This window comes from Toxorhynchites rutilus, chromosome 3, assembly GCF_029784135.1.
Source record: "Toxorhynchites rutilus septentrionalis strain SRP chromosome 3, ASM2978413v1, whole genome shotgun sequence".
Classification (NCBI taxonomy): Eukaryota; Metazoa; Arthropoda; class Insecta; order Diptera; family Culicidae; genus Toxorhynchites; species Toxorhynchites rutilus.
The window spans coordinates 97,634,885-97,658,422 of record NC_073746.1 but is presented as its reverse complement, the minus strand read 5'-3'; positions in this window follow the sequence as shown (position 1 = coordinate 97,658,422).

Genomic DNA, 23,538 nt, shown 5'->3' with positions numbered 1-23,538 from the left:
TACAGGCTCAGTTACATAAGTTTAAAGGAGCCAAACTCCTCACTGTATTTTTACATGTTTATATAAACATTTTTCCTCAATTCTAATGTTAGTGATGTAGAAAACCGATTACTCGCGGTCAACTCGAGTTTAGAAGGGTGATATATTTTCTTGAGAATAAGGTAAGGATATAAGGATATGTTGATAATGTTCACACTTACATTCGTTACACTCAATTCTTAAGCCTATCTTATATCTAATATGTATTTACATTTCACTTTATGCTATTGTTAGTAAGAAGGGATTTAATTTCTCGCGAAGGAAAAGGAAAAGGAGAATATAAGGATATAAGGAAAATCAGACACGAAGATCGATAACTTTTAGGAAGATATATATTTGGCACATGTAATCAAAGTCTAACCTAGCCAGCACATTTCTCACCGGCACATTGGGCTGCCTTCCTCTAGCCCGAAGAGAGTTTTCTAAATTCGATCTGGCAACAAGATACTCCTCGCACGACCAAACAACGTGCTCGATGTCGTGGTAACCTTGGCCACAAGCACAAATATTGCTATTGACAAGATTAAAACGAAAGAGTAGCGCGTCTAACGAACAGTGATTGGACATGAGTCGGGAGAATGTGCGAATAAAGTCCCGACTCAAGTCCAGACTTTTGAACCATGGTTTGAGGCTAACCTTATGGATAATCGAGGGAAGCCACCGGACCAATTTATCTTCGTTCCACTTACGTTGCCAGTTAGCGATGGTGTTTTTACGAACTAAAGAATAAAATTCATTGAAGGCGATTTGACGCTGATAAATGTGGCCTCCAATCGCACCTACCTTTGCTAATGAGTCAGCCCTCTCATTACCCGGAATTAAGCAATGTGAAGGGACCCAGACAAAGGTAATGACATAACAGCGTCTGGTTAAAGCACTCAAAATTTCTCGTATTCTCTCAAGGAAGTACGGTGAGTGCTTTTCCGGCCTCACTGAACGGATAGCTTCGACAGAGCTAAGACTATCCGTTACAATGTAATAGTGTTCAACAAGTCGTGAGGCGACGCTGTCCAGCGCCCAATGAATTGCTGACAATTCAGCAATATACACTGAGCAAGGAAACTGAAGACTGTGGGAGGTGCTGAAAATTTCGTTGAACGCTCTAAATCCTGTGGACTCATTCATAGAGGACCCATCAGTAAAGTACATATTATCACAATTGATACGCCCATACTTTGCATTGAAGATCGTAGAAACGATCCCCGATCGATGATAATCTGGAATTCCATGGATTTTCTCCTTCATGAACAGATCAAAATGTACAGAGAAATTGATGTAGTCAGGAAAACCATCACGGTTGGGAATATACGAAGGAGGATAAACCTGCATGGAGATGAGTTGATGATATGAAGTCATGAATCCAGAATGAAAATTTAGCCCGATCAGCTGCTCAAAATTTCCTATCAGCAATGGGTTCATAACCGTACACCGGATGAGGAACCGAAGAGATAATAAATTGAAGCGATCTTTAAGTGGGAGTACGCCTGCAAAAACCTCGAGACTCATGGTTGATGGCATACATCCCAACGCAATACGGAGACAAAGATACTGAATTCGCTCGAGTTTAATGAGGTGTGTTTTGGCATTGAAAACAGAAACTGCCATACTCCATCACTGAGAGAATAGTTGTTCGATACAACATTATAAGATCTTCTGGATGGGCTCCCCACCAGGTGCCGGTAATTGTACGGAGAAAGTTTATTCTTTGTTGACATTTTTTACTCAGATACCTAATATGGGCCCCCCAAGTACATTTGGAGTCGAACCAGACCCGAAGATACTTGAATGACATAGCATGAGTGATCGATTTACCCAAAAGTTGTTGCTTTTTGCTGGTCTATGCTTCCTAGAAAAAACCAGAATTCGATCCCTAGCCCAATAGCTCAGGTTAAAAATTGTTCAAGTGTCTTGTAAGGGTTCTTGCAGGTCGGACTCGTTTGATCCTACGACAGAAACCACTCCATCATCTGCAAGCTGTTTTAGGTTGCAATTTTGTGTAGGACAATTGTCAATATCGCTTACATAGAAGTTGTACCAAAGGGGGCTTAAACATGAGCCCTAGGGGAGTCCCATGTAGGAGATCGAATCCCCATGAGAAAAATTCAAATGTTTCTCACAAAGCAACCCCGAGGATGGAGTTTGTCTGACAGAACCTCTATTGAAACTAAATCAAAGGCCCCCTTTATGTCCAAGAATACTGAAGCCATTTGTTTTTTTTTCGGCGTAAGCCATTTGAATTTCTGAAGAAAGCAACGCAAGACAATCATTCGTCCCCTTGCCCCTGCAGAACCAATATTGTGTATCTGAGAGGAGGCCATTCATTTCAACCCATCGATCAAGGCGAAACAAGATCATTTTCTCCAATAATTTCCGTATACAAGACAGCATTGCTATTGGGCGGTACGAATTGAAGTCGGACGAGGGTTTCCCGGGTTTTTGAATAACTATAACTCGTACTTGTCTCCAATCATCCGGAACAATATTATGTTCCAGAAACCGATTGAATTAATTCAACAAGCGATGTCTTGCCACATCGGGACAAACCTTCCGCGCAAAATAATAATCCATCAATGTGAACATTTTTCGCTTTCATTCGTTGAAGAGCGATTTCTCATGTTTCGAGCCACTTTCCATAATTTTTTCATTGACGTTTCTCGTGACAAACCTCCCACGAAATTTCGCCAATAAGCATGTTTTTTTCCTTTGATCAAGTTTTTAAATTGATTTTCATGTTCAAGATGATACGCGTTTACCCGGGCAAGATCGAAGAACTTTCTATAGTACAAAATATTTCGACCAGATCGGGAATAGAAACGGAATGAAACGTAATGAGCTAACCTCACGGCCATGAGAACTACTTTGTTTTGAGTTTCGTGATAAAATGGTACCACAAGTACAAAATGATATGCGTGTCCTCGGAATGAACGATTCGTATCCAAACCCCCGGCAGCAGGAAATCAGTGGGATTCCTCAAACGGTTCCGAAAAGGCGAGAGGTAACCGATAACTTGACAACGACGGATGGACGAAACGCTTGTGCTTAGAGTGGACGGGGAATGTGACTAGAATCGAGTCGGAGTCGATGAGAAGTGTTCCGGATGACAATTAAAGGTGCGAACACACAAAAACAGTTCATCCTGAACGATGTCCGATCAGTAAAGGAGCTTACTCTACCGGAGCAAAGCCCTAGATACGAAGAATTATCTTAGAGATTTTGCCATCTTCAGGGTCTGCTAATCTTCGCCTATTAAATGGCAGTACCCCATCTGCTTATACCGGTGAAAAGCTTGACCTTATGGAACCGCTGCAGGTAAAGGAAGGCAGAAAAAATGAGCCCGTTGCATTTAGAACCAGATTGGGTTGATTATTTTCGGCGATTCGCGATAACAGTGGAACAGTGTCGACGTCTGGTGACGACTTCTAATTAGGGGCTATGATTTGGGTCCCAAACTCGTTAGTGTAAGCTCTATCAGATATGATGACACGAAGGTAGTTTTCAAATGTCAAAATGTGAATGAAAATAGTTACATCATTTAATTAAATTACGTGAAACATTTGATCATTTGCCTATACATTTCCAACATTGTTACTGAAACTTTTCTTTATAATATAAAGTCGTCTTCAGAAACACTTTTCTTATGAGATTTTTTACCACCTGCAGAAAAATGTGTTTTTCATTTAAATAGAATACTAATTTGATACGGTAAAGTTGATTTTCATTCATAATTTCCATGTTCTTGAAGCAATTGTGTCTTTTGTTTTACCTTTCTGATATGCCGGAAGCTTAACTGGTTTTGACAACCAGTCAGAATTTTGCTTTACGAATTTTGAATATGATCTGCAGGCATTTCGTCTGGTTAATTTTGTAGCAATAAACTTTGCAAAATGTCATAAGCTCTTCCTTAAATTCTTTAGAGAAATCATCCGTATCATATGTATCAAACTCAACAAAAAGGTAAACAAACGATATTTTCTTCGGGAGGGGTCAACTGGGAGCCATTGATCGAAAATTTGCTTATTCTTGATTGTAGAAATATCATATAAAAAACGTAAACTATGGTCAGAAGGGCAGACTTGAGCAATAAGAATCACTTGCAGAATATCAAGGGTATAATGACTGAAAAGTTGAAGGGTGTTTTGGAGCGGAACTCCGCGGAACTTTTTTTGCCAAAGGATTTGAAATTTTAGTATCTTTTTTTTCTTAAGGAACAAAACTACCTTAACAAAGAACTCAAACTCAATGTAAAACTGTGATGAATCACTGAAAATAAATTTGCCACGTGCATAGAAGATACTTCTTGACTGCACATGCTTGTTCTGACAAATTGGGTGGGCTAACAAGGCTACTGAGATCGTTTCAGCATGCCTGAAACATGATAAAACACACCACCTACTTAGTTTGGGTGAATATAAAAGTGTATTTTGACTTAGTTTGGGTGAATATAAAAGTGAATGAGACGCCGCACTGTGCGTCGTGGCGAAGAACCTGAACACAAGACGAGTTGAACAAAGTGAAGAATACCCTGACGAGGATAGTGCAGTGGTAAGCATATCCCAGAGAGATGATCACACGCTCACATGCACTTCCTCCTGGGTAGTTTCAGCAGACAACAGAATTCACTAACCCAGCGTTGATAATCAAAATCTCATGGTATAAGATTCAACATTAGTTGGATATTTTTTTTGCAAGCTTTGAATTCGGAAATACCTTTCAACGTTGCTTCAACGTTGATAATCAAATGAAAACCGCCGGTCATGGGGAATCTGGTCCTCATAATGGAGGAGACAAGAAGAAATGGATGGGTGTATGGGTGAGTCCTGGAGGTAGTGGTTGGGAAGGACGGTAGAGTCCGGCAAGCTGTAGTCCAATCTGTACACAAGATTCCGGCTGTTCGGGCACGGACAGAGAAAGGCACTAATTTCTTGTAGCAGACTTTTATTTGCTCAGCTCAAAAAAGATTAGTTTCAGCTCTCTTTCTTCACTACACAATTCTGCCTCAGCGCTAGCTATTTATGGACTAGCTTATGAAGGACACGGTTTCTCGGACGGACGACAGCCGTACTCCTTTGGATGCTGCTAACCTCGAACGAACTATCCGTTCAGTGAGGCCGGAAAAGCACTCGCCGTACTTCCTTGAGAGAATACGAGAAATTTTGAGTGCTTTATCCAGACGCTGTTATGTCATTACCTTTGTCTGGGTCCCTTCACATTGCTCAATTTCGGGTAATGAGAGGGCTGACTCATTGGCAAAGGTAGGTGCAATTGAAGGCGATATATATCAGCGTCAAATCGCCTTCAATGAATTTTATTCTTTAGTTCGCAAAAATACCATCGCTAACTGGCAACTCAAGTGGAATGAAGATGAATTGGGCCGGTGGTTTCACTCGATTATCCCAAAGGTAAGCCTCAAACCGTGGTTCAAAAGTCTGGATTTGAGTCGGGACTTTATTCGCACCTTCTCCCGACTCATGTCCAATCACTGTTCGTTAGATGCACTACTCTTCCGTTTCAATCTTGCCAGCAGCAATCTCTGCGTTTGTGGCCAAGGTTATCACGACATTGAGCACGTTGTTTGGTCGTGCGAGGTGTATCTGGTCGCCAGATCGAATTTAGAAAACTCCCTTCGGGCCCGAGGAAGACAGCCCAATGTGCCGGTGAGAGATGTGTTGGCTCGGTTAGACCTTGATTACATGTCCCATATATATGTTTTCCTTAAAGCTATAGATCTTCGTGTGTGATTGTCCCTACATCCTTATACCCTCCTTTCCTTCCTTTGCGGGTAATTCGTCCCCTTGCTATAAATAGTAGAATAAGTTGAAATGTAAATAAACTATAGATATACGAATAGATTTAAGAATTGAGTGCTCATCAACATTGTTACAATTTCCTTATATCCCATCCTTCTCCTAAAAATATGTCACCCTTCTAAACTCGAGTACACCGCGAGTAATCGGTTTTCCACCTTACTAACCATAGATGTAAGAAAATTGTTTATATATATATAGTTTTAAAAATATATTTAAGAATTCGGCTCCTTTAAACATAAGTAACTGAGCCTGTAAAAATAAACGAATTAATAAAAAAAAAACCTCGAACGAATCTAAGGTAAGTTTTACAATTTTTAATTCATGTTAACTCATATTAAATTATCCTTCTTCTCTACTTACAGGTTAAATGCCCTAAGCGGATATAAATTGAAGCAGCTAAACAGCAGAATTCATAAAAAATTATAGCAATTTCAAAGATTACGATTGAATAAATTTTTCCACGTTTCCAGTAATAATGTAAATTTGTTTTTGTTTTCCTTTTTAACCCAAGTCTGACGGCTCCAATCCCACAGTTGATCGGTTGCCCAGCGGTGCTGACACCGGCGTTAACAAGGTAACGAGAGTTGAAGCTTCAATATAATGTTCATTCATGCGATGTGTTTCCATACAGATATTGCATTTCAATAATCAGCTAGTAATCATTGACTTTGCACTCTGTTCCTTTAATTTTTTCGTCATGTCTCGTACGCAACTCATCATCACAGGAGAATGGATCGTCCATTTTTTTTTCAGTGAGAAGTATGCTCAATTGGAATTTGTTAGTTTAACTGGAATCCACGTTGTCAGCGTGCAACTTCGTGTTCCGTTGTTGAGAATGAAAATCAACTTTTCGATTCAGAGTAGGTATTTTCTGGAGGGAAATTGTCTCTGATAACGATTTTATATTATAACTAGCTGTACCCTGCATTGTGAGTGCATGTTTTTTTTAAATTCATTTATTTTCAACTGGCTTAGCAACCTTAAGCATCAATGAGCCGTGTTTGTGAATAGGGAAAAGCCCTTGTGAGTAGAACTATGCAAATGTTCTTTCTTAAAAAGACATAAAAACCCTATAGTTTTTTCAAGAAATGATACAAATTGTGGTTGCATGGTTGAGTTGAATTTAAATTAAATTATTTTTCGAGTTTTTGACGCGTACACAAACGAACAGAACATTTTTGTATATATGGAGATAGATGAGGGAAATCGGTAAATTTTAAATCATTCCGAAACACAATTTCAGTTCACGATTCTGTCAAATACTTGGAAAAAGATGTTTCTATCACATAGAATTCATATTTAATATGAAATGGTTGATTTACATAAGAAGTTTAATTTCAGAAACGTACTATGGCCATATAGAAGATCGTTTTTCTCCATTTTTTTTCAATTTTTTATGCCGCGTATACAAACGAACACAACATTTTTATATATATAGAGATGATAAAATTTTAGCGTAAATACTAGGAAATTGATACGTGTTTTAAGTATTCAAATAACATCAGGTAATAATTTTAATTTAAATTACAACAATTGAAAACTGCTTTTACATTCCAGCAATGTAAAAATTTCGAAATAAATATATGATAAAATTGACTTTGTTTCCACGGTCGAATAGTTAGCGCCTCACACATCGTGCAGGGATCTTCGGGTTCGATTACTGTTCTAAATGGGGGTTTCTTTTACCAAAGAATGTTCCTCCATCTTGCAGTGGTACATGCGTATTCTTGAGTTTGTCACTCAGAATTTAATCAAAGCGTGTGGTTTTCGGCATAGAAATTGAGCACCATTTAGTGAGGACGCAAGTAACACGGAGGAAACAGAGAAGTTCCTCTAGGACCAGGTTCGTACCATCTCAAAAAAAGCTATGTTGACGAGCGAGGTTTCTGCGCTTAGAATGGTACAGGGAGGGGTCGGTCCTCGGTCCAAAGAAGGGCGAAGATCGGTGCACAAGGCCCGTAGACGGCAATGATGGATGGATCGAGCGATTTATTTTGATTTATTCATTTTTTGTTCCATTTTGCGCGACCGGCAGGGTTTTGTTTTCTTTGGTCCGATCTTCCGCCTGATGCGCTTATTTTCGGTGATAATCGTGCAGTTACATTTGAATTCGTAAAAATATGTAATTTGATATCATTTGAAAATTATGTATATTTAGTCAGCCACCCGGACTCATCCACAATCCCTTTGGCCCAAAGTGCATCTCCATTTGAGTGCCCGAAATGGTTGCGTTTATGTGCGATGGGCACGATCACTTCATCCCACACATTTTGAGAACGCTTTTGAATTTAGGCGATTTTCGGAGGTGCAATTAAGTGTATTTTACGGATTGAAATCGTTTATGTTAATAATAGGTTTGTGGGACTTGCAGCAGCCACAAAGCGGTCCACTCTGGCAAGGGGAGAAGATTGCAGAACTCGAGAAGCGAATTGTTTGCGATGTGATCGGGGCTTGTGTGTGCAACGAAAATGATATCCGCGCGGTGAAATGATAGGAAATTATCTAAAATTTGCAGACAAACTTCACCCGGAGAGATAGATGGCCCGTCGTGTGCACAAAACTATGTTGATTGAAACGAAGTTTCCGCAGAATTAGCGCGGTTTGTGAAGCCACCACTCCTGGGGCAAGAATGTCAGACTGTTCCCGCCGAGCCATGAATTTCATGAATGATTCCAAGAATCCTCGACTCCCAATAAGGATGACCAGGCGGGGAGCGAGCGCCGCGAAATACGAAAATTGGAAAATTGCACACCAGCGAGCTTGAGTTATGCACACCACTAGTCATAAACGCAGCGGCAAAGTGCCGTTTAGCTTTTCCATCAAGATTTTACGGTGATTGGATTAATTGCCGTTAGAAATGCAAAAGGGAGGCGGTGATATCTACAGAGCCTGGCGTTTTGTACAGCCTCTGCCGGTTACCCGCCAGTTGCACCTGTGCGGCGTGGGAAACGTTAAACAATAGCAAGATAACGAGCGAAAAATTGCGTCCGCGTGTCGATCTTTCCGGAGTGTATCATTCGGTTAACACCTCCGGAACATAAACAATTTTGTCGGTCCACAATACTATGTGTAACACTGAGCAATGGATTGTGATTGAAGTTATGTGGGGATAAAGAAAAAAAAAAACAGTAATTCAGCCCTAGATTAATCGCAACATGATTTATGGAACGATAAAGCTTGTAAATACCCATATTATAGCTATAATTGTGTCGTGAAATTACTTTTAAGCCCTTCGGTTTGTCGTCACCCGCGCAAAATAGGTTCACGCTTTTGTAAGCATACTAAGCGAAAATTTAAACATGTAGGTATGTTGTTTATCGCTTCCGTGGAATGCAAATCGACTCCGGAAAGATTAATTTTATCACATAAGTCTGTTGTATAGTGATTATCGACAGAGATCATAGGATTCCAATAGCTAAGTTCCAATGAACAAAAATTGATTTTTGCTGAATCGTGAAGTCGATTGTGCATGTCAGCAATGTTGCTCTTTGCATCGAATCCTTACCAAGGGCGAAAAATAAATTCTCCATGACAACCCAAAACTAAAATGATCCTGTGTAAAACCCGGCCAACCAGAAACATTAGCCGAATATCCACGGTGCCAATGTAATGCTCTATTTTTGGTGGGATCAAATGGATGTGATGTAACAATTGATTCGGTTAAAGCGAACTGTTGCCGATAAATGTCCAGATTATGCGACTAGACACGATTCGATAATATTGCATCAAGACAACGCTAGGCCTCATGTTGCTGTTCGAGTTAAAAACTATCCGGATAACAGCGGATGGGACATTCTGGTTCACCCGCCTTATAGATCAGATCTTGCCCCCTGCGTCTATCATTTGTTTCGATCGATGCATAACGCTTTGAGTGCAATACGTTTTACTTCGGAACAGAGCAATGAGGTACATATAGAGGTGGAGCAGTAGGCGAAGCGTATCTGTATTGGCAAGCAAAATATCGTGTCGTAATTATTTGCATTTAATATGGAATGTATATGGAAGAAACAAAACAATGTTGAAAGTACTCACGGTTGCATGATAATTTGAGCCAAAATTCTCATAAAATCATTCAACTGGTTGTTTTTTAACAGATGACAATTATATCGTGGCTTATTTCGATTATTCATGTGGTAAAATGGTCCAGAGAGCAGTCGTATGTTTAGTTCTCGAAAGCAGTAACATTGTCGGTGAAATTTTGATGAATTGGCGATTATTATCTCACAATATACACACCGAAACTGAGAGCCTTCGAAACATCAACTTCATAACGGTAAAATGATGAAACTTCGTTTGTTTCTATGAACGTGGGGGAGTGGAAATGCCACATGATAATATCACTTTTATCCGTCTTTTTCGATGTGATTTCACAAATATTCACTCCACGCTATCACATTAGCATCATATTCAGCGGGAGCTCTACAAAAATGTACGTTTTTAATTGATAAATTACTTCCTGAAAATAGCATTTTTACATAGATGCGGTGGGCAATCAAAGATAAGCACAACGACTGACGTCACTATTTGCAAAATATTTATGGCAGCGCATGCTATGTCGCTCGAAACTCGACCATCTTCATTACCTTTTTTCCAGGATATTGGGAACAGGGTATCATAAAATGACTGGATTCATTCTTGGCTTTAAAAAGTGAACGCTTCCTTCGCGGCGGAATCCATAAATTGTCAGAGAGATGGGATATACAGGGTCCGGAAATTGAAGTGCTACATTGAAACAAACAGATAAATTGATCAAAGCAAACAAAATTTATTTCAAATTTATTCAATTTTGCTTCAAAACAAATCACTTTTTAAAAATTCACTGGTACAATTCAACCTGTTTGCCCTTGAGTTTAACCACTCGCCGCAGACGATCAAGGAACGCATCGTAAGAGGCCCGCAGATGCTCTTGTGCTATTTTATCCCAGGCTGCTGTCAGATGTCGCTTCAGGGCTTCCAAACTTTCATGTGTATTAGAGCAAACTTCGGCCTCCAACATACTCCAGACTATAATACTATAATCTCAAAAGTAACACATACATCCACTTGCAGCTAAGACACAATGTAAACAAACTGACGAGGGGTCGTCAAATACAATTTTCTCTGCAACGTAATAATTACTGTTGAAGTAATGTAGCAGTTCAATTGCCGGACCCTTCAAGTAACGGCTAACGATGGCCAATATTTTGAATGATGTATTAATTTATGCTATTACTCGAATAAATGTGTTTTTCATGCATAAAACGGAACGCAAATATAGGTTCACATCTGTCTTACTTTTTTCACGGTGACTTGTTAAAATATGCAATACCATAGAAATCCCGGCAAATAACAGTCAGTGATTAGATTTTTGTAGGCAAAAAATTACAAATAAGTATCTATCTATCGCGAATTTTGTGAAGTATGAGTGAGAGCAGGTGCTATAAAAAATTTTAAAGTTTTGATTTTCCCGGTCGGGGTTTTCCATTAATACTTCTTTCTCGAAATATGTTAAGTATTGGCAAAGTTCAGCTATTTCCTGGTGTATGTTCCATAACTTTTTCAATAGGTTTGAATAGGAATGGGGTAAGCCACGTTTTTATTTTGATCTAATGAATTGCAATATTCTGACACTTAGAAGAAAGGTTGTAATCAATTTGATGACTGGAATATCCGAAACCCCATGGAGATGTTAGATTTATATATGAACGTTGTAAACCAGTGAACCAGTAAAACCAGGTGGCTTTAGCGTCACTCTTCGAAGAGAGTGAGAGACCCGTCTATGGTCTCTTCTTAATCCAACGATTTCTAGTGGTTCGGGCTTCAATGGAAGAAATAACGGTTTCGGAAGCTTGATTTTCAACAGCGCTATCTTATAATCAACTTATATTTATGAAAATGAAAACGAAAATGTGGAAAATAGATGGGGAATTATATCATTATAATAATTCCCCATCTATCTATCTCTCAACATCCTTATTCCTTTTATAATTTCCCCTTTCCGTGCGCAGGGTTCTATCCTTAATTTGAAGCATTCAAATTCTTTCTAGGACTCGTGGATATACTGGCCTCGAGTTGGTTTACTAGTCATTCGAGTGCGATGTGTAGAGCAAGTGGTTGATTTGCCGGTCGTGGTTGATTGAAGTTTTTTCCTGTGTTTAAACCACTGCGCGCAACGTTAAACGCTCTATTTCTTTTCGCGATCTGATGCTCTAGCCGCGAAACGTGAAGTGTGGCTGCCTTGGAGGCTGTTTTTGTGCTGAACATAGAATTTGTTTTGTAACAAATTGTATCTCCAACGTCCTCCATTGTGTGGCATTGTGTGCAGTATAAAAGTTCATCTGCTCGAATTCGGATTTGTCAACCGAATGAACACTCGCAAACTCGCCAAAATGAACAAAGAAAAAACTCCATTGTCGCTCAGTGTCAACAACAAAAACAAAAACACAAAACGATCTCGAGAAGACTTGGATCATATGGAAGACCAAATGGAGAGCTTTGATGATCTACTGGCGAAGATGAAGGTGCTTATTGACGAGGGGAACACAAGAATCGAGCAACGTATTGATGCTGCAAATGGTGCTTTGGCGCAGGAAATCTCCTCCCTCCGTGAAGATGTAAAGAAGCTGAAAGCCGACTGTACCCGTGATTTCAACCGTCTGACTGAATCGTTCGCGAACACGGAAATCGACGTTCGTCAGAACAGGAATTCTATAAATCGCATTGAGAAGTGTAAGGAACTAATCATCGTTGGAGTACCCTACAGCCCAGCAGAGAAGTTAGACGTGCTCTTCAAAAATGTTGCTGCCTCTGTGGACTATTCGGAATCGGATGTCCCAGTTGTCTATCCCAAGCGGTTGGCCCGGTTCCCCGTCGCAGTAGGCGCTACACCTCCGATTTTGATTGAGTTCGCATTCAAAGCAGTCAGAGACGAGTTTTTTCACCGCTACCTATCGAAGAGGAATCTCAATCTTCGTCACTTTGGATTTGATGTCAATAAACGGGTATTCATCAATGAAAATCTATCCGTGTCTGTGCGTCATCTCAAGGGAAGTGCAGTGAAAATGATGAAGAATGGATTGCTTCGTAACGTTTTCACCAAGGACGGTACACTTTACGTCAAGCCGAACGGAGATGTTCCTGCAAAACCAATCTACGATGTCGACCAGCTACGAGTTTTTGAAGCCAAGCCGAATTAACCTTTCCTTGCTTTTTCCCTTTCCTACCGTATAAATCCATGCATCCTTTCCCGAAGATTCCCTTGTTTTCATCCTCGCCTTAAAGTTATTCAGTTTATAACCTTTCCTACAAATTTCTCCTCTTCCTTCCTCAACGTATCCATGTTTCACATCCTTATGAATCCATGTTATCTTCCCTCCTAAAAGTAAAAAACTTTGTTGAGCGGATGAATTACTGCTGCTGTTGCTTATGAAGCTGCTGCTGTTGTTGCTGTTGGGATTGGCCGTGGAAAGCTGTCGACTGGTTCGGTGTGCTGCTGTTGCATTTAAGCTCAATCTTCAATTGACTACGTTTGCGTAAAAACTTAATGGTTTAGTATTGAACAAAAAAAAAAAAAAAAAAAAAAAAAAAAAAAAAATGATTATGAATTTGTATATCTTCCCATTAGATTATTTCTTCCAATTCGCCAGCCAGACCTCACGATTGTTCTCTCTTCTGTTTTTCGATGTCGGTTAATCTATTTGATGATGTTGTTAGTATGAATGTAGGTATTGCGAATATCCCACGAGCTGTTATGAGTGCGGCACTTAGAAATGATAAAATCAATGTATGTCACATGAATATTCAAAGCTTGTGTGCCCGGCAAATGAGTAAATTTCATGAATTTAAACTATGCTTTATTGATAGCAAGATCGACATCATTTGTCTAACAGAAACTTGGCTAAATGAATCGATTTCTGACAGCATGATAGCTCTTGAAGGATACAGCCTTCTTAGACATGATCGTAGTTACAGTAGAGGTGGTGGAATATGTGTATATTTTAAATCTGATTTAAAATGCAGGGTTATGTCTTCTTCGAACTTTTTGGGTGGGGTAGATGACAGCAATCGTGTAGAATATATCTTCGTAGAAGTGCAGGTAAATCATGAAAAAATTCTTCTTTCAGTCTTCTATTGTCCGCCAAGAGTTGATTGTGCTGAAACTTTGGAACGTAAGCTTGTTGAGTTATCACTTCGTTACTCGAACATAATTTTATTGGGAGATTTCAACACGGATCTAAGAAAAACATGTGCCAAAACAATCCGCTTTCGCAATGCGTTTGAAAACCTCGGCCTTAGTTGCGTTAACCAGGAACCAACTCATTTTTATCCTGGTGGATGTTCGTTAATTGATTTGCTGCTTACTAACAACAGTGATCTTATTCTCAATTTCAATCAAGTTTCTGCACCTGGATTTTCGAAGCACGATGTAATTTTTTCATCAATAAACATTTCTCGTGAAACTTTAATGAAATCTACATTTTTCCGTGATTATGGACGTATTAATTTCGACTCCTTGCAAAATGCCATGAATTCTCTTGATTGGAGCTCACTATACAGCATGAACGATTCAGATCTAGCAACTGACTTTTTAAACTCACGCCTATTAGACCTTTTTGATAGGTTCGTCCCTATACGTGTTTTAAGACAAAGGCGTACGACTTTTCACATGAATGATGAAATACTTAATACAATGATTTCCAGGAATATAGCATACAGACAATGGTTAATTACTAGAAATGCTTCTGATCACTCTCACTACAAAAGACTTCGCAATCGTGTTACCCATCTGATCAATCAAGCCAAGTCGGACTATCTCTCTTCGGTATTTAGAACTACTGATTCTAGCAAAGCGCTTTGGAAAAAATTGAAACAGATAAATGTTTCCAACTCTTCCATCAATTGTGAACAACTCTCCAGCACATGTGAGGAAATCAATGAACATTTTAGTGAAAATTTTACGCGTGATGATGAGCTCTTACCAATTTTTCCGACTAATGACAATGGGTTGAAATTCAACATGTGTAATGAGTTAGATGTATCTTCTGCAATTTTTTCCATATCTTCTAATGCTGTTGGGCTAGATGGGTTACCTTTGAAGTTTGTAAAGTTAATCTTGCCATATGTCATTTCTCCTATTACTTACGTCTTCAACCTGGTCATTTCAACCTCTAAATACCCTCGTATATGGAAATCTTCTAAAGTTATTCCAATTCGTAAACGACCCAGAGGTTCTGATCTAAATAACCTTCGTCCGATAAGCATTCTTTGCTCCCTATCGAAAGCATTTGAAAAAATTGTTAAAAACCAAATTCAATCATTCATTAATAGCTTTGATTTGATCAGTCCTTACCAATCGGGTTTCCGTTCAAATCATAGCACTACTACAGCACTTCTAAAGGTTTATGATGACATTCATCGAACCATTGATAAGAAAGGTACAGCATTTCTGATACTGATCGATTTTTCCAAAGCATTCGACAGGGTTTCTCACGTAAAACTTCTGAAAAAATTATCCAGTCAATTTGGATTCTCTAGTGCTGCCGTGACTCTCATTGAATCATACCTGTCTCGAAGGACTCAAGTCGTAGAAAGTGACGGTAAGCTCTCAAGTCAAACCAACATTTTATCAGGTGTTCCCCAAGGATCGGTCCTGGGACCATTATTATTTTCATTATTCATTAATGACTTACCGGCCGTGCTTAGAGTGTGCATGATACACATGTTTGCTGATGACGTACAGCTATACTTCTCCGCTCTCAGTTCATCTGTAGTTGAGATGTCTCAACTTATTAATGCTGACCTAAAACAAGTCTTCATTTGGTCAAAGTGTAATCTTCTCCCCATTAACACGTCTAAAACTAAAGTAATGTTTATAACTCGTCAGCCGAGGCCTTCAAGTTTACCAAATATTACTCTGGGAAATGATATTTTAGATTACGTTGATTATGCTACCAATCTTGGAGTAATATTTCAAAATAATTTAGAATGGGATAAACAAATTAATTACCAATGTTCGAAAATATACGCTAGTTTACGCCATTTAAGGCTCACGGCTGGGATGTTGAAAATTCCAGTAAAAATAATGCTTTTTAAATCGCTGCTCCTCCCCCATATTACATACGGCATGGAATTGACTTCGAATGTATCAATAACAACATTAGACAGACTGAGGGTGGCTGTGAACTGCTGTGTCCGATGGGTATTTAATTTATCTAGGTTCTCAAGAATCACTTCATTTCAAAGCAAACTTCTTAGCTGCCCTTTTAATGATTTTATTAAACTCCGTTATTATTTGACAACCTATAATATCATTCTCAAAGGGCCTCGGTATCTATTGGAAAAGTTTGAGCCTTTTAGAAATACAAGAACCAGAAATTTTAGTCTGCCACATTTCAGTACATCTAATTATCGCAATGCCTTCATTGTACGAGCAACTATTTTGTGGAACCAACTTCCCGTCGCTATTAAAAATATTCAGTCTCGAAGAAGGTTCCATCTTGAGTGTCTTGGTTGGTTAAATGGAAGAAATTAGTTGTCTTGAAATTATGTATACCTTAGTAATAGAATTGATAGTATAAGTTAGTTTCTTTTTCGCACAAACATGCAACTTATTGTAGAAATTGAAAAGGAGTAGTCCTTAATCTACAAGTATTGTCCAATGAAATAAATAAATAAATAAAAATAGTCAATTCGCAGTATGTGTAGCGTACACCTAAAGATACTGCTGATGCTCTGAGTGTTGATCGGATGTTCGATTTGTCTCCTGCTCGTTCCACCGTGGATGAAGACTCACCCGATGTTCCATTAAACGTCACTGAGTCCATCAGCAATAAGTCGCCTGATTAACGGGCTGTTTTGTTCATAAAGGATTGCAGTTAATGAAGTAGTACGGGAGTGAAGAGCTTGTAGTTTTCTCTACCTCGGCTTTCTGTAAGCGAATATGAAGAAAACTGCTGAACTTATTGAGCAAAACACTTATTTAAAAGTTCTTTCTACCAAAAAAACTAAACGAAACGTGTTTCGTTCACCGAAAATTCCACAGACGAAACGGTCTAGAAAACCTACGACACAACCAAAAGTAGTGGCATGAGGAAGAGTACATTCACTTGCGAGACGCTATCATGAGCAACACCGACACAGCCATTTGCTATTGCCAGGCCAAAACGCAATGCATTGTCATGACATTACACTACGTATGCTGAAACAAATTATGAAGTCTTTAATGAGCTTCATTACAACATAACAATTACTCCGTCCCACAAGTTGCTGGATGTATTCGGTTGAATGACAAATGCGGGGATTACCTCATATGCACATTTTTAGTTTGGTTTATCGACAAAATATGCCCTGAGGAAATCGATAGTGTAATTTCCTCATAAATTCCAAACCCGTCTACCGATCAACTGAATGATGAATGATTTTATATTACATATCAAGTTTTGGCGGAAATGGAAGGAAATTTTAAGAAAAATGGTTAAGTTAGGGACAGGTACAGGGTCAAATTTCAACAATTCAAAATTGCTTTCGGGTCGGCTAATCTGATAGAGCGTAAATGCCGTAAAAATCCACAAACATGAGTGAACTATTCTGAAGTGGATTTTTGGTCAAGGTAAGGCTGCTACATTTGCATAGATCAATCAAATTTGTCTTGAACGGATTTCAGAGTGCAAAAGTTTATTTCGATCGAGTTTCAAAACAATCGGATTCCGGAATATGGGTGACCGTTCGATAACAAGGTTCATGACCCATGCGGTGTTCTGAAGCTGCCGTTCTATGCCCCATGTACCAAAATCAGCAACTGAAAAAACGCAATCGAATTTTTCTAGCATATTTGTCTACCAGAAGCTTTAAGCATCTCAATTTAGTAATACACCGGATTTTTCATGGGCAGTGAACTATTGTCTAATGAAATGTGAAAAGTTTTCCTCACTTGAATCGATCAGGCTTGATTATGAGTTTAAAACTTCATGGTTGAACAGTTATGCCTAGAATATCAACATGGGACAATTGAACTTGAATGAAATACTGGGAGCAAACAATATGTTTTGACGTAGAACTACGTCTTTCAGTAAGGGTGCCAAATCAGAAAACAGGTCACGTTTTTTGAAATGAAGTTAAAGTTAATAACTATTTTCATTGTGAACGAATTCTCATGATTTGCATACCAACCGAATCGGAAATTCTCTAAGATTTGTTTGATATGCTATACATAACAATTCGTTAATCTCTAAACGGTTTAAATTCATGAAAACTGGAAGAAATTCCTTTTTTTCCATACATTTGTTCTGTCGATTTGTGTGCTAACTCTACCCGTATTTCGAATGCTTATACCTCGAACATTTCTTAAGAGATCGGAGAGATGTTTGCATCGAGTGATAGGAAATATTTCTACGCGTCTATCTCTATTAATGAAATGTTATTTTCCATGACAACTGAATAACTGTAAAATGTCTGAAGCGTTATCTAAATGCCCTAACTGCCAAGTTTTGATTGTCCCGATGTACGGTTTCCCCAACACAGACTTCAAAATCGAAGTGCCTGTGGAATTCCGCTTTGCAAATATACATGCAAGTCGGGGGTATTTTTGTTCCCATCGAGCTGGGTTTCCCTAACACGGACTTCAAAATTAATGTGCCTGGGTTAATCTGCTTCGTAAATACATGCAAGTCGGGGGTAATTTTTGGTGTTGAGCACTTTTGTACTCACTTTGTACTGAGAAGCCTGGGAAAGTGTCCATTTCAGATATTAGGGGTGAATGAACTTTCGCGGTTCGAGAACTACGTATATATGAGATGAGCAATAATTTCAGAAGGGAAATGTAAAATACAATGATCGTTTGACATTTTTTCGTTCAAATATTCTGGTTGTCCTAGGCATCATATCAAACGTGAAAGGACGTTCATGAAATTTCTTTGTAACGAAGAATATAATCTACTAGCTGACCCGGCAAACTTCATCCAGTCCAAAATTTATTTTTCGTTATCACATCCACGTTTTCTTACTAAGCGCTGTTTATGAGTCCAATCGCAGAATTATTCATTGATTGATCTTCTAATTTACCTTTTACTATAAAATTCCTAGTACTTCTACCAAAACTCGTTATTATGATATCAGATTTTTTCCAGACACAATTCTCGTTCAAGATTTTTCAACCACTTGCAAACAACATGTTTCTCCGTTACGTCAAATGCCAAATTTGGTTTTATTTGTTTGATTAATTCTCGAGTAATGCAGAAATTTGTGTTTCACTTGTATGGCAGAACCAGCCCCCCCCCACTTGCCCTTAAGAGAGGGGGGAGGAGTATCTAACCACCATAGATTCATTTATTGCACCCTCCACATGCCAAATTTCATTTAAATCAAAGTTTTTTACCATGTTTGTCTAACAGAAGCTTTAAGCATTTCAGTTTAGTAAAACACAGGGTTTTTGATAAGTTGAAAACTATTGTTTAATGAAATGTGAACAGATCCCCTCACTTGAATTAATCAATGTCAGGATGTCAGGGAACGTGAGAAAAAGTCTGGGAAATCCTGAAAAATCAGGAAGGTTGGCATCTCTGTGTATAACTAACAGGGAATTACAAATATAAAAACAACTGACTTTGTCAAGAAATTCGATATTCAAATTTTAGATTTTTCAAAATGGGATTCCAATCAATCAACAGTTCATTTGAAGCTCAAAGATCTCTTGAAAAATATGGGCTCATTCATGTACATGATATTCTTCAAGTTCATACGATAAATGTCGATTTTTCTGGTTTTCTTGAAAAATATAGGCTCATTCATGTACATGATATTCTTCAAGTTCATACGATAAATGTCGATTTTTCTGGTTCCTCTCAAGTTTAACCCTAGCATCAAAAAGATTAAAAAAATCTATGTTTACCTGAAATTAGAATAACACAAAGAATTATTTTAGGATACGTTGCTAAAAACCGCTTAGTATAGCAAACACGTGACACTGGATGAGTATCGAAGTCCCAACGAAACACTTATGTAATTTGCGAAAGTTATAGTGCATGGAATTGGAGTTTTCAATTGTGGAGCATATGTCTTAGAAATTATCAAGAAAAAAACTGATTCAATGCTACAGCAACATATCTAAAAAGTTATTATTGAAAACCAATCATTATACTGTCTCAAAAAAATAGATAGAAATTAAATAAATACAATAGATTTGATGATTAATTTAACATATCTACAAACAATAACCCGCCGATTAAATCAATTCGATATACATAAAAAACGAGATTCGTACTCCATCCCGGTTCGAAACGGAGTGAAATTTATTCAGATATGATTAAATTTTATTGTAGAAAGATGGTTTCGTTTCCCGAAATATTTATTGCCCCAGTGCTATCACGAAACAATCGGATACTAATTCCGTGACTCGAGAATGCACAGTTATACCAAATCATATGTTTACGACTGCACAAATGAACTCACGCTAGAGAGTGGAGTGGAGCATCAGTCAACATGCTATTGCCTGGCTATTTGGATCTGGACCAAAATTGACCAGCAGACAGCGGTCTTCTCATGAATGGCATTATGGTGCCCGGCTGGGGAGTGTTCGTAGAATTTCATCTTTGGGCACTAAATGGAAAGCCCCTTTTTGCCCACACCTCCAAACAACACACATGTTCATATACATATATTTTATTCATGAATCAAAACAGTTATATTAATTTGGCGCCTAAAACCAGATAATTGGACTGTTTTTTTCTTCTCTCCGCCCGTTTCACCTTTAGGAATCATTCAAACAAATAAGCGAGGAAAAGTAACACAAGTGAGCTGAGCCCAGTAAAAAGCTGCGCAACAACAACACGAAACCGCAATGCTGTCTATTCGTCTATATACCAGCATCACTTTTACAATCGTCAGCATCAAAGGCCATCAACGGCACAAGAAGCAGCAACAGCAGCATCTCCATCACGATCAGCAGCTAGTCGACTTTGTGGCACAGGTCTAAACAAAACAACACCCCACGAAAGGCTCAACACTTCATGGTCGGCCTGGCAGTGGCAGAGCGCCGGTGGCACTTTTGCTCCTAAGCTGCCTTCCCTCGCCCCGAGGGATGATGGTGGGAGTCACCGGGTGGCTGCGAGACGAGCGAGCGAGCGAAAATTATCTCTAATAATCTCCATCAAATCGGTTCTAAGAGGCATAACAGTTATACATACCGCGGCGGCAAATTGCTCCACTGGCTGTGACGGCGAGAGCACATCTCTCACACACGCAGCAGCAGCGCGCAGCACACATGTCGATAGTGTTTGACACGCGAAAGAAAGTGGAACTTGGAATGTTTTTTTTTTCGGGGGTTACCGTCGGTTTGGGCTGGTTCGTATTCGTATGGTTCGTATTTTTATGTATTCCCAATACGATCATCTTCCCAGTTCACTCCTCCCAGATAATTCTTGACAGATCTATGAACATGTGGTCGGGCGTTGTCACGATGTAAAAATATCTTGTCGAGTCTATTCTCCCATTTCGGTCATTTTTTCTTCAAAGCTCTGTTTAAACGATTGTGTCACATTTATCCCGAATGCAACGTTTACCCGAATGCAACATTTACCCGAACGTTACATTAACCCGAATGTACTATTTACGACTATATTAGATATTTTTATATTTGACTAGCTGACCCAGCAAACTTCGTCCCGCCCAAAATTTATTTTTCGTTATCACATCCACGTTTTCTAACTAAGAGCACGTTCATGGGTCCAATCACAGAGCTGTTCTTTGATTGATCTTTTAATCTCCCCTTCAAAATTATTTTTTACTATAAAATTTCAGTACTTCTACCAAAACTCGACATTATAATATCATTATTTTCTGACACAACTCTCGTTCAAGATTCAGACATGTTTCTCCGTTACATGGAATAAATGTTTGATACAAAAAATATGATAGAATGAAGACAGCCCTTAATCGGACAATTCCTTTCTCGAGTTTTGCTCTTATCAAAACATTCAGCGATCAATTTTTATTGATTTAAATAGAAGACGGTATAGCAGTGCGTTTTATCACATTAAAATCCATTTCCACTTTTGAACGAAGATTAATTTCGTTACACCAAACATCAAATGGGCAAACAACGCTTACCAATATGTAATTGTAGAACACATGCGAATTGAGTTTGTCGAATTTTCCCATTTTCCTTCAGAGTTTTCCGAAAATGTTTAAATGTCATGTTTGTTTGGAATATGTTTGGTTGAAATATGTGCATTATTTTTATGAGATCCCCTCTCCTTTCCAGAGGAGGAAAGGGTGCCATACCATCATAGAAACATTTCTCGTACCCAAAAACCGTCACCCCCCTTGGAGAAGGGGGTGAAGTGTCTTACCACCATAGAAACATTTACTGCATCCTAAAACCTCCATGTGCCTAATTCGGTTTCATTTACTTGATTAATTCTCGAGTAGTGCAGTAGTGTGTTTCATTTGAATGAAGAACGATGTTGTGACGACGGCTATTGATGCCTGAATTGGAGACTGTGTTTCATTCCATTCCATTTTTGTTTTTAAGAGGCTATATATAATCTTCAGTTCATTCGTTTTTCCGCCATAAAATACGACATTTTAAAGCGAGAAATGTTTTGGTTGTTCAACTCCAATCAAAAAAAGACGGGTGGGTAATGTCGGGAACATAACCGGAGTGACGTAGGACTATACAAAGGGGACAGCTTTTGTTAAATATATATTTTAAATATATTGTTTTATTTTATTCTCCTACGTGAATACCTACCTATCTACCTGAAAAATGGATTAGTTTACTGTTTACTCTTTATGAATATGTTGATGGTTCTGAAAAGAACCTTTGGTGTTGTGTTTTTGTTATCACTCGATATTCCCATCTTGTTCGGTTAAACCTTCCTGTTTAGCTATTGCGTTTGCCACTCGCCACAGCTTTCACAGTTGGAAAATTTCTTCCCATCCAGCTTGTGACATATTGTTCAGTAAATTACATTTAATGCGATGTGCCGGAGAAATACTTTGCCACTCACTCAAACTAATTGTTGCCTTGATGAGTGCCGAACCGAAGCTGCTCTGTTCTTAATGCGGGTTTTCTGATTGTCGTGAGCAGCTTTGCAAGCCAACTCGAGCACTCCGACGGCCGAAACTCTATAATCGCTGTTAGGTATTATAGAGTGCTCCGGCACCAATCCGTTCGGCCTAGTTACCCTTGCCGAGCAATCAGTGAATGCGACCAACAGGGAACTGAAGACTTGCACGGTTCGAGTGAGACTTTGCCTTTCCCTTAACTTGTCCTCCTTTGTTACGTTCACGATGCCGATGCCGTACAACCACACGGGTTTACGGTTTGAAAGAAAATAAGATATTTTTTTGGGGTCCGCGTGTTTTATACTCTAGCGGTACACACTCACAGGATAGAGACAAATCGGCAGACTCAGCCAGAGGGGCGAGTCCAACGAGACGAACGAATGAGCGTTAAAAGGGAGCGATGGCAAAAAAATACATTCATTACGATTTGTTCGCTCGTTGGATTCAAATGCAGGCTAAAAAGGGTCCTTTTCAGGATCACAAAATTATCATCAATCTAAAGAGTTTATTGTTTTGTTATCACTCGATATCCCTATCTTGTTCGGCTAAACCTTTCTGTTTAGCGATTGCATTTGCCACTCGCCACAGCTTTCACAGTTGGAAAATTTCTTCCCATCCAGCTTGTGACATATTTTACAGTAAATTACATTCA